The sequence below is a fragment of the Sapajus apella genome, unplaced genomic scaffold, assembly GCF_009761245.1.
Source record: "Sapajus apella isolate SASKATOON/1434 unplaced genomic scaffold, GSC_monkey_1.0 scaffold31, whole genome shotgun sequence".
Classification (NCBI taxonomy): Eukaryota; Metazoa; Chordata; class Mammalia; order Primates; family Cebidae; genus Sapajus; species Sapajus apella.
The window spans coordinates 3,916,254-3,931,051 of record NW_022436971.1 but is presented as its reverse complement, the minus strand read 5'-3'; the positions used below and the strand labels follow the sequence as shown (position 1 = coordinate 3,931,051).

The following is a 14,798-nucleotide window of genomic DNA, read 5'->3' as shown; positions in this document are numbered from 1 at the left end:
GGCAGATTTCAAACAGGACAGCTGAGTACAGTATTAGTTTTTTTCTTTTTTTCCCAAGGGTCGACATAGTAGGAGAAATATATAGACTGGTAAATACAACTGGAAAAATAAAGAAGGTCATGTAAAGCAGTATTTCATCTGAACAATGGTTAGGGGTCCATTCTTTTACTAATTCATCCATCCTTCCTTCCATCTCTTCATGCATTCGTCCATCCCTCCAGCCATTACTTTTTTTTTAAGTGTTTTATTAAGCAATCTTTGTTCCAGAGTCTGTTTTAGGAACTGCACAAGCAGCAGGAACAAGGCAGATACAGGCCCTGAACTCATAGTGCTTATTAGTCCAGCGAATAAAGAATGTATCTGGTGGTCTCATTCATCAGGAATTAATGAGGAAACACTAGATGTCACTAGTATGGGAATGTCTTTGGGGAAAAGCCAAATTGTTGGCTTCTCTGAGGGCACTTTTCATTTTTCTACTGTGTACCTGTTTAGTCTTTCATAGAAAAATGGGAGCTCCTCAAGAATAGCTTCTATAGTGCAGCAGTCTCCAACCTTTTTGGCACCAAAGAACTGTCTCACGGAAGACAATTTTTCCATGGACTGACTGGGAGCATGGCAAGGAGGTGGCGGTGGATGGTTTCAGGATGAAACTGTTCTACCTCAGATCCCCAGGCATTAGATTCTTATAAAGAGCTTGCAACCTAGATCCCTCACATGCACATTCACAATAGGGTTCACGTTCCTATGAGATTCCAATGCTGCAGCTGCTCTGACAGGAGGCAGAGCTCAGGCAGGCAGTAATACTTGCTCACCTCCTGCAGTGTGGTCCAGTTCCTAACAGGCCACAAACCCATACTAATCTGTGGCTCTGGGGTTGGGAACCCCTACTATATTGGATCCACTTCATTATTACCTTAGCACCTGGCCCAGTTCCCTGCCATGCAAGCTACAAACAACTATACCCTTTAAAGACATTTTACTATTATATTTATTGTATTTCTTAGAGTATATATTCAATAAACATTATTAATGCAAGATTATGCTATTTCATGTCTTTCTCAAATCCATATAATTAATTGGCTCTACTTTTTTACCACTCACATATTTCAGAATTCCTTGAGCTCTGGATTTCATACTGACCATTGTGTGACCATTTCCAGAGACTTCCTTTTAGACATTGCTCTGCTTTGTCCCATGTGACTACTTCTTGCTCCTTCTATACTTCTGCAACTTAACTATCTTTGTGTCCTTCTAATTGTTTACTTTTTCTCTGTTGCACTTGATGTCCCTGTTAAATCGAATTTTGTTTTGTGCAAATCAATGCATTTTAATTAATATTTGAACAATTTCTATGTACTCAAAACAATCACCACCTCTATTTGGAATGCTCTAAAATTCAGTCCTCTACCATGTGATGGATCTAATCCACATTGTTTATTGAATATCATCTCCTGGATGACCTTTAATATCCCCATTCTCAGCACTTTCTAAAATTAAATATTTCATTTTACTTTAAATCTAAGGAAAAAGCACCTTAAACTTAATATGGAACCAAAAAAGAGCCCGCATAGCCAAGACAATCCTAAGCAATAAATAAATAAATAAATAAATAGAAAACAAAGCTAGAGGCATCATGCTACCTGAGTTCAAACTATACTACAAAGCTACAGTAATCAAAACAGCATGGTACTGGTACCAAAACACAGATATAGACCAATGGAACAAAACAGAGGCCTCAGAAATAACTCCACATATCTACAACCATCTGATCTTTGACAAGCCTGACAAAACAAGCAATGGAGAAAGGATTTCCTATTTAAAAATGGTGTTGGGAAAACTGGCTAGCCATAGGCAGAAAGCTGAAACTGGATCCCTTCCCTACACCTTATACAAAGATTAACTCCACATGGATTAAAGAGTTAAACATAAGACATAATACCATAAAAACCCTAGAAGAAAACCTAGGAAATACCATTCAAGACATAGGCATGAATAAGGATTTCGTCACCAAAATATCAAAAGCAATGGCAACAAAAGCCAAAACAGACAAATGGGATCTGATTAAACTAAAGAGCTTCTGTATAGCACTAGAAACTATCATCAGAATGAATAGGCAACCTATAGAATTGGAGAAAATGTTGGTAATCTACTCATCTAACAAAAGGCTAGTATTCAGAATCTATGAAGAACTTTAACAAATTTATAAGAAAACAACAACCCCATTAAAAAATGAGGAAAGGATATGAACAAGACACTTCTCAAAAGAAGGCATTTATGCAGCCAACGAACATACGAAAAAATGGTCATCATCACTGGTCGTTAGAGAAATGCAAATCAAACACCGGTTAGAATGGTGATCATTAAAAAATTAGGAGACAATGGATGCTGGAGAGGATGTGGAGAAATAGGAACACATTTACACTGATGCTGGAGTATAAATTAGTTCAACCACTGTAGAAGACAGTGTGGCGATTACTCAAGGATCTAGAACCAGAAATACCATTTTACCCAGCAATACAATTACTGGGTATATGTCAAAAGGATTGTAAATCATTCTATTATAAAGACACATGCACAGGTATGTTCACAATAGCAAAGATTTGGAACCAACCCAAATTGCCATCAATGATAGACTGGATAAAGAAAATGTGACCCATATACACCATGTAATACTATGCAGCTATAAATATGGATGAGTTCATGTCTTATGCAGGAACATGGATAAAGCTGGAAACTATCATTCTCAGCAAATTGACACAAGAACAGAAAACCAAACACCACATGTTCTCACTCATAAGTGGATGTTGAACAATGAGAACACATGGACACAGGGAGGGCAACATCACACACTGTGGCCTGTTGGGGGTGGGAGGGCTAGGGAAGGGATAGAAGGAGGTAGGGGTTTGGGGAGACATAGAATCAGGAAAAATACCTAAAGTAGATGATGGGGTGATGGATGCAGCACACCACTATGACATGTATATACCTATGTAGCAAACTTGTATGTTCTGCACATGTACCCCAGAGCTTAAAGTATAACAAAAAAATAAATACATAAAAAGGAAGAGCCTATCAACTTCTTACCTAAGGTAACAAACATTTTTTAAGGCAGCAGCATACAAATCATCATGCTGTATTTATTTCTTTAAAATTTTCCCTAAATAAAGCAATTTTATTCCATATGTGACTTACCACCAACCACAAAGTGCTCTTAACTTGCCTTATCATTTTTATAGTCTCTTTCCTTACAAGACATGGCATATATGCCTAGATTACAAAAATAAGTCAACCTCAGTGACACTCCAGTCTTACAGAAGCTCTTACAGATACCTCAATGTGGGGTACAGTAGCTTGGTGTAAAATATCTTTAGCATCTTTGTCTTATTTGTACTACTGCTATACATATTTTCTGCGTTCCAAAAAAGTATGTCTTCCTGATTGCCATGTCAGTTCTTGCTTCTGATTTATCTCTACCTACTCTCCTCCTTTGATTTCCTTACCATTATCATTCTGGGTATTAAAATATCCACCTTTTAGACCCTAGTTTAAATCACATATTATTAATGATTATATACTATGGCGAAAATAAATTTTAAAAGAGAAATAAAGAGCATGGTTTTTAGAAACATTGAGACTTGAATTAAATTCTAGTTCTAACACTTTTCATGCTATGTGATTACTGGCAAATTCCTTAAAATTGTGACATTGCTCTGTGGGGAAAAAATTCTTTATCTTCCAAATAAAGATAATATGTACCTTGAATTTAAGAATTAAAAAGGTGGTTATATAGCACTATTTGACTGACATAAATGTGAAGATGCGCAAGTGATGCTGGGTTTCAACTATTTTGAATGTAAGATATTATTGTTAAAAATGTAGGATGAAATTTAAACTTTTAAAGCATGATTGTGATCCTGGGAAAGAAGAATTCATCTAGACAGAAAAAGGGTAGATATTTTCCATCATCTTCATCGCGATGATTCATTTGTAAACAAACTGTCAGGTAATCAAACTCTGTATTTTTACCCCCAGAAATCCCTTACTACATGGTAGTAATTTCTGAAGTTTTGAGGGCCATTTCATTCCTGAAAACCTCTTCCTCCTGCCCTCTAACATGAATGGCACCTTGTACATTTATGCTAAGATCTAAATTCCAAGTAAAATCATGGCAAAAAGCTGAAACGGCTAGGCGGTGGTGCTTAATTTGACTTGTAAAAGTGATGAAATTCTATTGATTTTAGATTTTGACAAGTTTCTTCTAGAAAAGGACTACTAAATACATATTCCTAAGGTTTACTTACATACACTAAGTTTTGTTTTGTTAAAGCATACAAACAGAACCAGATAGAACAGTTTCAATCAGGATTATAAGACACTGGAAATTTGCTAAACCATTATGCCTATGCACTGACCCTCCAGCCAATGACCTTAGAAGCTGGACAAAGTAAAAAGACTGAGTCAAATCCATGCCCCTACTTAACCATGTACTGCCAAATATTGACCACAAATTGACTTCTTTCAGTTAAATGACTAAATTTAAAAATAAATACCTACAAAAATGTTGGACATCATAAAATTATGCTCAGATTCTAAAGGATAATCTAGCTTTAAAAACCCTTAGGAAGCAAAAGAAATCTTGACATCAGGTTAGCTTCTCAAAATCTCCTTAAGCTGATATGCAACTTCAGCAAAGTCTCAGGATACAAAATCAATGTGCAAAAACTACAACCATTCCTATAAACAAGTAACAGACAAACAGAGAGTCAAATCATGAGTGAACCCCCATTCACAATTGCTACAAAGAGAATTAAATACCTAGGAATACAACTAACAAGGGATGTGAAGGACCTCTTCAAGGAGAACTACAAACCACTGCTCAAGGAAATAAGAGAGGACACAAACAGATGGAAAAACATCCCATGCTCATGGTTAGGAAGAATCAATATTATGAAAATGGCCATACTGTCCAAAATAATTTGTAGAGTCAATGCTATCCCTATCAAGTTACCATTGACTTTTAATCACAGAACTGGAAAAAACCACCTTAAAATTCATATGGAACCAAAAAAGAGCCCACATAGCCAAGACAATCCTAAGGAAAAGAAAAAATAAAACAAAACAAAACAAAGCTGGAGGCATCATGCTACCTGACTTCAAATGAGGCTACAGTAATCAAAACAGCATGGTACTGGTATCAAAACACAGATATAGACCAAAGGAACAGAACAGAGGCCTCAGAAATAACGCCACACATCTACAAACATCTGATCTTTGACAAACTTGACAAAAACAAGCAATAGGGGAATGATTCCCTATAAATAAATGGTATTGGGAAAACTAGCTAGCCATATGCGAAAACTGAAACTGGATCCCTCCCTTACTCCTTATACAAAAATTAACTCCACGTGGATTAAAGATTTAAACATAAGACCTAACACCATAAAAACCGTAGAAGAAAACCTAGGCAATATCATTCAGGACATAGGCATGGACAAGGACTTCATAACTTAAATACCAAAAGCAATGGCAATAAAAGCCTAAACAGACAAATGGGATCTAATTAAACTAAAGAGCTTCTGCATAGCACTAGAAACTATCATCAGAGTGAACAGGCAACCTACAGAATTAGAGAAAATGTTTGTAATCTGCTCATTTGACAAAAGGCTACTATCCAGAATCTACAAAGAACTTAAACCAATTTACAAGAACAAACTACCCCATCAAAAAGTGGGCAAAGGATATGAACAAGACACTTCTCAAAAGAAAACATTTATACAGCCAACAAATATATGAAAAAAAGCTCATCATCACTGGTCATTAGAGAAACGTAAATCAAAACCACAGTAAGATACCATCTCATGCGGTTAGAATGGTGACCATTAAAAAAATCAGGAGACAACAGATGCTGGAGAGGATGTGGAGAAATAGTAATGCTTTTACACTATTGGTAGGAGTATAAATTAGTTAACCATTGTGGAAGACAGTATAAGGATTCCTCAATGATATATATCTGGAAATACCATTTGACCCAGCGATCCCATTACTGGGAATATACCCAAAGGAGTATAAATCATTCTGTTATAAGGACACATGTACAGGTATGTTTACTGTGGCACTGTTCACAATAGCAAAGACTTGGAACCAACCCAAATGCCTATCAATGATAGACTAGATAAAGAAAATGTGGCACATATATACCATGGAATACTATACAGCCATAAAAAAGGATGAGTTCACATCCTTTGCAGGGACTTGGATGAAGCTGGAAACCATCATTCTCAGCAAACTGACACAAGAACAGAAAACCAAACACTGCATGTTCTCACTCATAAGTAGGTGGTGAACAATGAGAACACATGAACACAGGGAGGGGGACATCATATACTGGGGCCTGTTGGGGGGTTGGGGCTAGTGGAGGGATAGCAAGGGGGTGGGGGGCTATGGGAGGGATAGCTTTAGGAGAAATACCTAATGTAGATGACAGGGTGATGGATGCAGCAAACCACCATGGCACGTGTGTACCTATGTATCAAACCTGCACATTCTACACATGTACCACAGAACTTAAAGAATAAAAAATTAAAAAATAAAAAACTAAAACACATACATGTGCAAACACACACACACATACACACACACACGATAAGCAAAATCTCATCATTAAGAGAGCTGAAGGCATCCATATTGCCCAGTTTATCCAAGTTCAGTAATTTGATTATACTACAGGCCTCTAGTGGTTTTGAATTTGTCATAAAGCTTGGATTTTCTCAACTTTATATAAAAAGAGTGCTCTTATTGCTGGTATTTGGCAATTTTCTATATTTTGATCCCTCTGAAAATTTATCCCAACTACTCTCTCTCTTCCAGAATTTCCTAAGAGACCCTTTCTTACTTTCTATTATTTATATAAAAGTATTATTTCTATAATTTCAGTTAACTTCTAGTGCAGAAATAGTAAGAAAAAAAATGGGCTCAGTTTACAATCTTGATCCAGCTCCTCTCTCATATGTTAATTTTATATGCAGGAAAACAATAAATGTTACTCTTAAAATATTGAAATGATTAAAAATAAATTAAAAAGGTAGTCTTCGCATATATAAAAAACAGTTAAGTAGAGCACCTCACTTCTCAGTGATGATCAATACAGCAAGGCATTTCTGTGACATGAAAACACAAGTTGTAGAAAATTCCTTTTGAGACTCATATTGGAAATTATTTAATTTTTTACAATCTGTTTTTCTCCTACTCTATGCTACTCTGAAAAGGACACTGTGGGTTTTTTTAAAAAAATATTTCTAATAACATAGTAAATGTGTGTGACTCTCTTCCCTAGGTATTAGGGTCAACCTTTAATTTAAATATCAAGTATTTATTGTGCCACAATTGAAGAGACAGTAAGTAGCAAAATATCAGTTCTCATACAGTATTTTAAATCCATTCCAAAGTGAGAAGAACTATAGTGCTAATATTTGCAAAAGCTTTGTCAAATGAGATTAAAGTATAAGCCATTTTAAAGCATTTAATGTGCACTGTAACTAAATATGCCATATCTTTAGAATATGTTGCATCCTCTGCATCCTACTAATAAGAATACATAGCAGGTGTTATTGTTCAGTCCCAGGCATATAAAGACAGCTAGGAATAAACACACACTTACCTGACACTTAAGTCTAGCACATTATCACTAGGTGTTGTAGTTATTTGTGTACATGCGTATACATGTCTATGTATATATACATTATACACATAAAAATATATCCTTGCCTTGTTCACCTTTTATTAAAATAACTAAACCATAATATGACAAATATTGTCTCTCTGTACTGAACTCCATTCCTACCCACTGTTCTGTGTTCTGTGTTGAAGGCATTGAAAAACTAAAAATGGCATTCTTTGGCCTCCTTTTCCAGTTGGATTCTGATTAGTTCCCATCAGCAGAAGTAGCTGATAAAGGATGGAAAAGCTGAGGTTCAAAAAGCATTTGTAGGTAGGGTTGATGCATTAATTCTCTTTTCTCTCTTTTGCTTCTCTACTCCTAAAAGAAGGTTGTTAGATGCTTCCTTGACTTTCTTATCTCTGGATCGTACCACCATTTCCTAGTGTTTCCTATAACCCTTTCTAACAACTTTTAGATATATTTCTGTGCCAAATTTTCTGTTCAAAATTCTTAAAGTGGTTTCTGTATGTTTGACCAGATCCTGGCTGTGGATATAATGAAGGCGTGAACTATAATAGTTGAACAAGGAAATCAACTTGAACCAAATTGTGAAGTTCTCTGCAATGAATTATTAAAGGTACAGATTAAGGTTTTCTCAGCTGTGTCGTTCCCACTTGATCTTACTGAAGCACAACTTAACTGCTTTGCTGTAGCTGTCAGTCCCAGAGGCCAAGTGGTAGAGGGGATAGATAGCTTATCCTCGCTCTCACCACCTAATTACACCTCCTCCAACTGATTTCTTGGGCACATAACATCTCAAACATCGCCTTTTGTTACTACCGAATACTGCTTACTTCTACATCCATAACAGATGTGGCCTTTACATGGCCTTCTTATCACCAAAAACCTTGAAGGATATGGACAAAAGTGATACGCCCTTTAAGTTAGTATCTGCTAAAAGCAGGACTGGGTTCAGATGAGATGGCATATTTGTCATGCGCAGCATTGCCTGACTGATCCATTTTGTCACATCACTTCTTCTAGTATGTGTCACATTATGTTAGGTCACACCATCAGAGATAACGGTAAGACATGCTACTGCCAGAACAGCAACACATTGTCTCCGTAGATTCAAAAAGCCCTGGTGCTTATACAGTCACCAGAGACACATGGGCTGGATCGTGTAGTACCAAGTCCTGCAGCCACCAAACAAAACAGGCATCTTATTTTTCCCAAGGGGGAAAAAAAAGAGTCAATAGACTTGAAGAAATCATGAGGTAGTATCCTGGGGAAAACAACCCCGTCAATGTTGAATTGTGAGCTCCAGTGCCTCTTTACATTCAACTCATGTCTCACAGCAATGGTAGTCATTTGGGATAAATTGTGCCTTGATGCTTTGGCACCAGACAGGTTTGCAGGAGCATCTTTATACCTTTCAGAATGATCTTCCATTTAAATAGATAAGATGGTCTGGGTCTTGTCACTTTGATTCATATTTAGAACCAGAACAGATTTCTCTTTCAGTTGCCTGTGGAAGACATATTTCTCCAAATCGATGTCTGGAATTGCTAAATACATTTCAAAGAATAGATTTTTATTCTGACCTTATTTGAATGTCTAGACATTTGTGGATTATTGAATCTAAACGATCTAAAACACTAGGCCCATGTTTCCCCAAACCAAATTTAACCTGTACATTAAGAACACACTCATGAATTGTAAAGTCAGAGCTTCATGGGCAGGCTTGTTGGAGGAGAACTGAGAAGTGGAAACAAACAAAAAAAAATGATCATTTAAAAACCTTCCGACTAGATGAGAAAAATATGGGGCACAGACAATTAGAGAATAATCATTGACCAATTTATTGGTGCTGATATTAGGGCAGAAAGGATACAAAGGACGGAAGGGGAAAATCTAAGAAAGTTAATGTAATTGGAAAGGGTTAATTAAACCTATTCTCAGATACTACACGTTTACATAAAACATGTTTCACATTTACAAGATACTCATCAGTTTTTTTCATTTCAAATTCAAAATATTGTAAACCTGTCATATTCTATTAGTAATTGCTATTAGATGGTAACTTAAAGAACATTTATATTATATGATGGCCCATAGGAAGAGGCTGTAACAGCACACTTAGAAATGGCAAAAGGGATTCCTTCCCCATTTGTTCCCTGCAAGGAGCAAATTGCTATAGGGACAGTTCAGTGGGAGGGGCCTCTTGAAGGTGTGAAAGTCCCAGCCCATCGAATACCTTCACAGATTATTTCCCATTTTTAACAAGTATCTCCCTTATCATGAAAAAAAAATGTGATTTTCCTTCTGGCCCATATTTAACCATCATATTTGTGCATATGATTGCAGCTCTTCTGAAAGGACTTGGAGTGAGCTGCCAGGCTGCAAGGGATTGAATCGAAAACCCCCTAACAGTTAAAGTATCCATTAGCTTCTCTACACTTAGCATCCGTCAGAGAGAAGATGGGCTGGGAGCCCCGGGCGAATTTCTAACTAGCCTAATGAGGAGAGAGATTCTGGGAGCAAAAAAAGTTCATTTGCTGAATTTCCAGCAAGAAGTCACTTCAATATTGCTTCTAGGAAACACTGACAGGCTTTGTTGGTAAGAAATCATTATGCTGAGAGAGAAATGGGATATTGTTATATGAGGTTTTTAAAGAAAATTCATTTTGATAGATGTCTAACTGTGCATTCAATTAAATTTCCTTCTCTTTCTTAAAAATAGATGTCAGGTAATTGTACTCAAGTTCTGTAAGCTGAAAAGTGTTATCCTTTCCTTCCAGTTATTAAAATTTCTTTATCAATATGTGTCTTTCTTGTCTTAATCCTTTGACTATGGGGGGCCCTCCATGGAAATACATGGAGTTCTCCCCTCCTTGCCTGTGGATGTGTGCGTGCCTCCCAGAAGAATTAGTAAAGACTGCTTTTTTTTTTTTTTTTTTTTTTTTTTTTTGGTCAAAACTGACTTCTGTATTTAAATTATGTAAGTGCTATGCTCCCAAAAATTGTTCTTAAAAAATCTATATGCATGACCATTTGCTAGACACAAGTCCTTTTAGTTATACAATCATAAGTCAGCATTATTCACAGTGATGCTTCACTGTTTCTTAACTATGTATCCTGCCATTTGGGAATTATCCTTTTGAAGTTTTTATTTTATTTTATTTTTATTTTTTGAGACGGAGTGTTGCTCTGTCGCCAAAGCTGGAGTGCAATGTCATGATCTTGGCTCACTGCAACCCACACCTCCAGAGTCCAGTGATTCTCCTGCCTCAGCCTCCCGAGTAGCTGAGATTACAGGTGTGCACCACCACACCTGGCTAATTTTTTTGTATTTTTAGTAGAAACAGGGTTTCATTATGTTGGCCAGCCTGGTCTCAAACACTTTTAACAATGACCAACCACCTGCTGCTCAAAGGATTTATCCCTTTCAAGCCACCCTCTTATACCCAGCAGATTCATAATTCTAAAATATAGCTTTGCAAATATATACACACCTGAGTCTAAAACATCAAAACCTCTAGTGGCTATGCATCCCTCATCTGGAACAACCCACTTCTGACTATCCAGTTGCCAGCAATGGTACTGTCATGTTCCTAATCAACCAGACACCTACTCTTGGAGTCATCTTCATTCACCTTCCCATTTCTCCTCTCATTCATCAGAGCCACTCACTCTATTCCAAGTCATATTCATGACAATTGCCATCTAATTAATTCAGACTCAGATATTTTGCCTTGGCTATTTTCATAGCCCATTATTTGCTTGCCTTATTCCAAATAATTTCACAGGTGGATAGCCATATACATTTTGCTAAGATAAACTTCAACCACATTCCAATCAAACATTCCATGACCTTCTCACTGTCTACTGGAAACGTAGATCTTTGCATTTAACAGTTTCCAAAATGTCACTGACACCTACATTCCAGAATTTACCTAATAGTTTCACATCAATGTATGTTTAGTTCTCACAAATTGTAACTACACATTGCCATTGTCATGTCCCATATTTATATTTATACCTCTACTCATACTCTCCACTTCAAATGGAATGTCCTCTGTCTCCACTATCACCACCACTGAAATCTTAATCTGCTTTTAGACTTCTTTTCAAATTCCAATCATTTCATGAGGCCTTTGCTGATACACCAACCAAGCATGATTTCTTACTTCTCTGAGAAACAGCACTAATAGCACTTTGTGGAAATGTCAAATAGAAGAAAATGAAGAGTAACAGGAGGTCTTAGTTTCCACAACAGTAAGATTTCTAAACTCTTTCTTTCCAATTCTTACTCTTTGTGAACAAAAGGTCTGTTGCATAATAGAGGATAGAAAAAGCATCACTTCAGAATGTCTTTATCAATGGGAATGAAATCTCAAAAAAGGCTTTAGAGCCTTGGAGAGAAAGCCAAGTGAGTTATCAGGTCAAGCTAACTCAGCCTAGCTATTTCCCAACTTTCAATATGAAATGATATAGAAGTGATGGGCAATTTGGGGCTTTCCTTTAGGAAAGCACTGGCACTAGGGTTAAAATGTAGCAGGCAGGCTGTTTCCAGAATAGAGTTATCTTTAACTCATTTCCAATCTTCCCATTTAAAAAAAACAGACTGACTACTAACCTATGCTTTCATGTTCATTGTCCTCTTTGGCAATACTTCCTTAAAGATTTTTAAGAAACCAGAGAACAAAGACTGTAACTGACTTATGTCTATGTTCCAAGTCATCAAAAAGAGATAAGGAAAGATATTTGATACATATTTACTAGATTAAAATCTCCCCTGTCAGGCTACCCCTTAAATATCTCACACTAAGTATCTAGCACTTAATTTACAGTGCACATCTATACTAAATAAAGTGGCATTCCCTTTTATTTATATAATACACGCAAACATTTTAATATTAATTCCTCAAGCTCAAGGTGTGAAATTCATTCTTCCATTATTGTAGTATATGTCTCCAAAAATAGTGCCACAATGTCTAGCACAAAACAGAGATGGATGGGCTCAAGAAAGCTTATTTGAGGTTTCAATATAGTTAAAAAATTGTTTTCTAAATCTATTTTCATATTAACAAGCTAAGCAGAGAAGAAGGATAACACTCAAAAAGCTGTCTATATGTTCCTCTGAGAACTTTGAAATGGCTCTTTCCTACAAAAGTTGGGGTAATACTTAACTCCCCACCACCAGCACACTCAAAGCTCAAGGCAAATGCATTTTCAAGACTGACAGAGTCTTGGATTCTGAAAGTCTTCGGTAAGTATTGCACTGCAAGTCTTCATATTCTACCGAATAAGTACCATATCTTCTGAAAATATTTCAAAAGACGAGCTTTTCCTCATAATTCCACTACAACCCACCCTCCTTCTTTATTGGCTCTCCTAATAATTCTTCCAACCCAGAAGTAATGCACCATGAAGTCCGCTGAACGGTATCAGTAGCTTCCTCCCTTCTTTATCATTGGCACTATCTAACACATGGTTTCTTTCCTGATCCCATCCACCAATAAGCCCAATATAAGTCACCTTTCATCTTTCCAGAAACCACAGGCTGCTTTATTTAACTGCTATTCTAGATTTTATTTTTAACAAAAGAAATTAAAATGCAGAGATAATTGCGTCCAGAAATACTAGCCACTAGTTATGCTGTCTCTGGTTTACCAAAAGGAGACACGTACAGACGCTCATACACACCCCAAACTGAGTTCTGAAAAGCCATACACTGAGGGTGCAATGAGTTCCTTCATGTGTTCTTAGTAAGACTGACGGGTCTACTCAAAGCTCTTTCAATACTTACTCTACAACGCAATTTGTTTAAAACCCAGGGAGATTCAGGGAGTTGGTTGATAGAGGACCACAAGACTTACAACTCCAATATTATTCAGTATTTTAAAGCACACAAAGGACTGATGCTTTTAATTTCTGGATGGGCTGTTACTGGAGCTGAAAAGTATATGTTTTTGGATTTGTTTCCAGGATGTCTGTAATTTCTGTGTCTTGTTGAATATTTGTTTCTCCTTTTTTTCTGTTTAATATATTTCTTGGTTTCTAGAAGTGTTCTCTGATGTCAGGTGTTCATAGCAGAGAGATCCTAATTATTTGGCTTCAATATACAGTCAAGAGATTCCTGTCACCTCTCTTTAAATCCTTCAGTCTTATCTTTTAGTCAATATATTGAGCCTCCTCTGGATGCTATCCTTGTTATAGATTTTAATCATCTTGATTAGATGATTCTTCTGTTACAAAGTTCTGTATGGGTTAGTACAATCACACAGTAATAACAAGTCTTACAAATTTGCATGACATTTCCTCGGTTTTTAAGTTCTTTCACATACATCAGGCATTTGTTACACCGGCACAACCATGTGAGTTAAAGCAGTTGGTAGTTTTCTTCAAATCAGTAGACAACGGATCAGAAAAATAAAGGAACTTGCTTTAGAAGCCATGGATAATAAGTGACATTTAAAATGCAACCTCCAGAGATTGCATATGAGACTTAAGGATAGTAAATTAAAATGAATAAACATCAAAACAATATCATATGTAAAAATAAAGTTGGTTTAAGAATGATATTTACCAATACCTCACGAGTGAGCTTGTATGATTAGCAGTGCTTAAACTGCTAATTAATCCTCAAAACAATCCTATAACACAAACACTTTGACTATGCGTACTGTATAGATAAGGAAACCTGAGACTGGAAGAAGGTGAGAAACACGTCTAAGTCTAACACGTCTAAGTCGCAGTGTAATGGCAAGGAGTAGTACTGCTACAAGAAGAGACAAAAAAAAAAATCATGTGAAATAAAACAGATTTGGGGGAATAAAAAAATAGAAGATATGTTTTGTTTTTAGTTATTGCCAAACTCCAGATCTAAAAGTGCATTAGTTCATCTGGTACTTTATATCTAAGTGACATTCTACACTCATTAGAAGACATGCAGATTTTTATTAGAGTCTTTTCATTACTATAAACTGACCAATTTCTTGACATTTTAACTAATTAACAAGAAAGTTGTTTATAAAAATGGAAGATTCTATGTCCCATTGTCAAAACATCAGCATTTTGAACCAGGGAAGACATGTAACATTGAGATCATGTGTTATAAAGAATATAAAATGTATCC

The 14,798-nt window shown here is 36.3% G+C and overlaps 1 long non-coding RNA gene across 2 annotated transcripts in view; it reads left to right on the top strand.

Annotated features, from left to right (window-relative positions):
• The window catches only part of LOC116561961, a 93,337-nt gene extending 82,884 nt beyond the window's left edge, over positions 1–10,453 (top strand). The window contains exons 1-3 of one of the 2 annotated variants that reach the window (XR_004273683.1): positions 7,662–7,987; positions 8,196–8,294; positions 10,025–10,453. This is a non-coding gene — a long non-coding RNA (uncharacterized LOC116561961). Of the gene's footprint in view, positions 1–7,661; positions 7,988–8,195; positions 8,295–10,024 lie in introns of those variants that run through there. The other variant, XR_004273684.1, reaches the window with a different exon arrangement.
• The last annotated feature ends 4,345 nt before the right edge of the window (positions 10,454–14,798 follow it).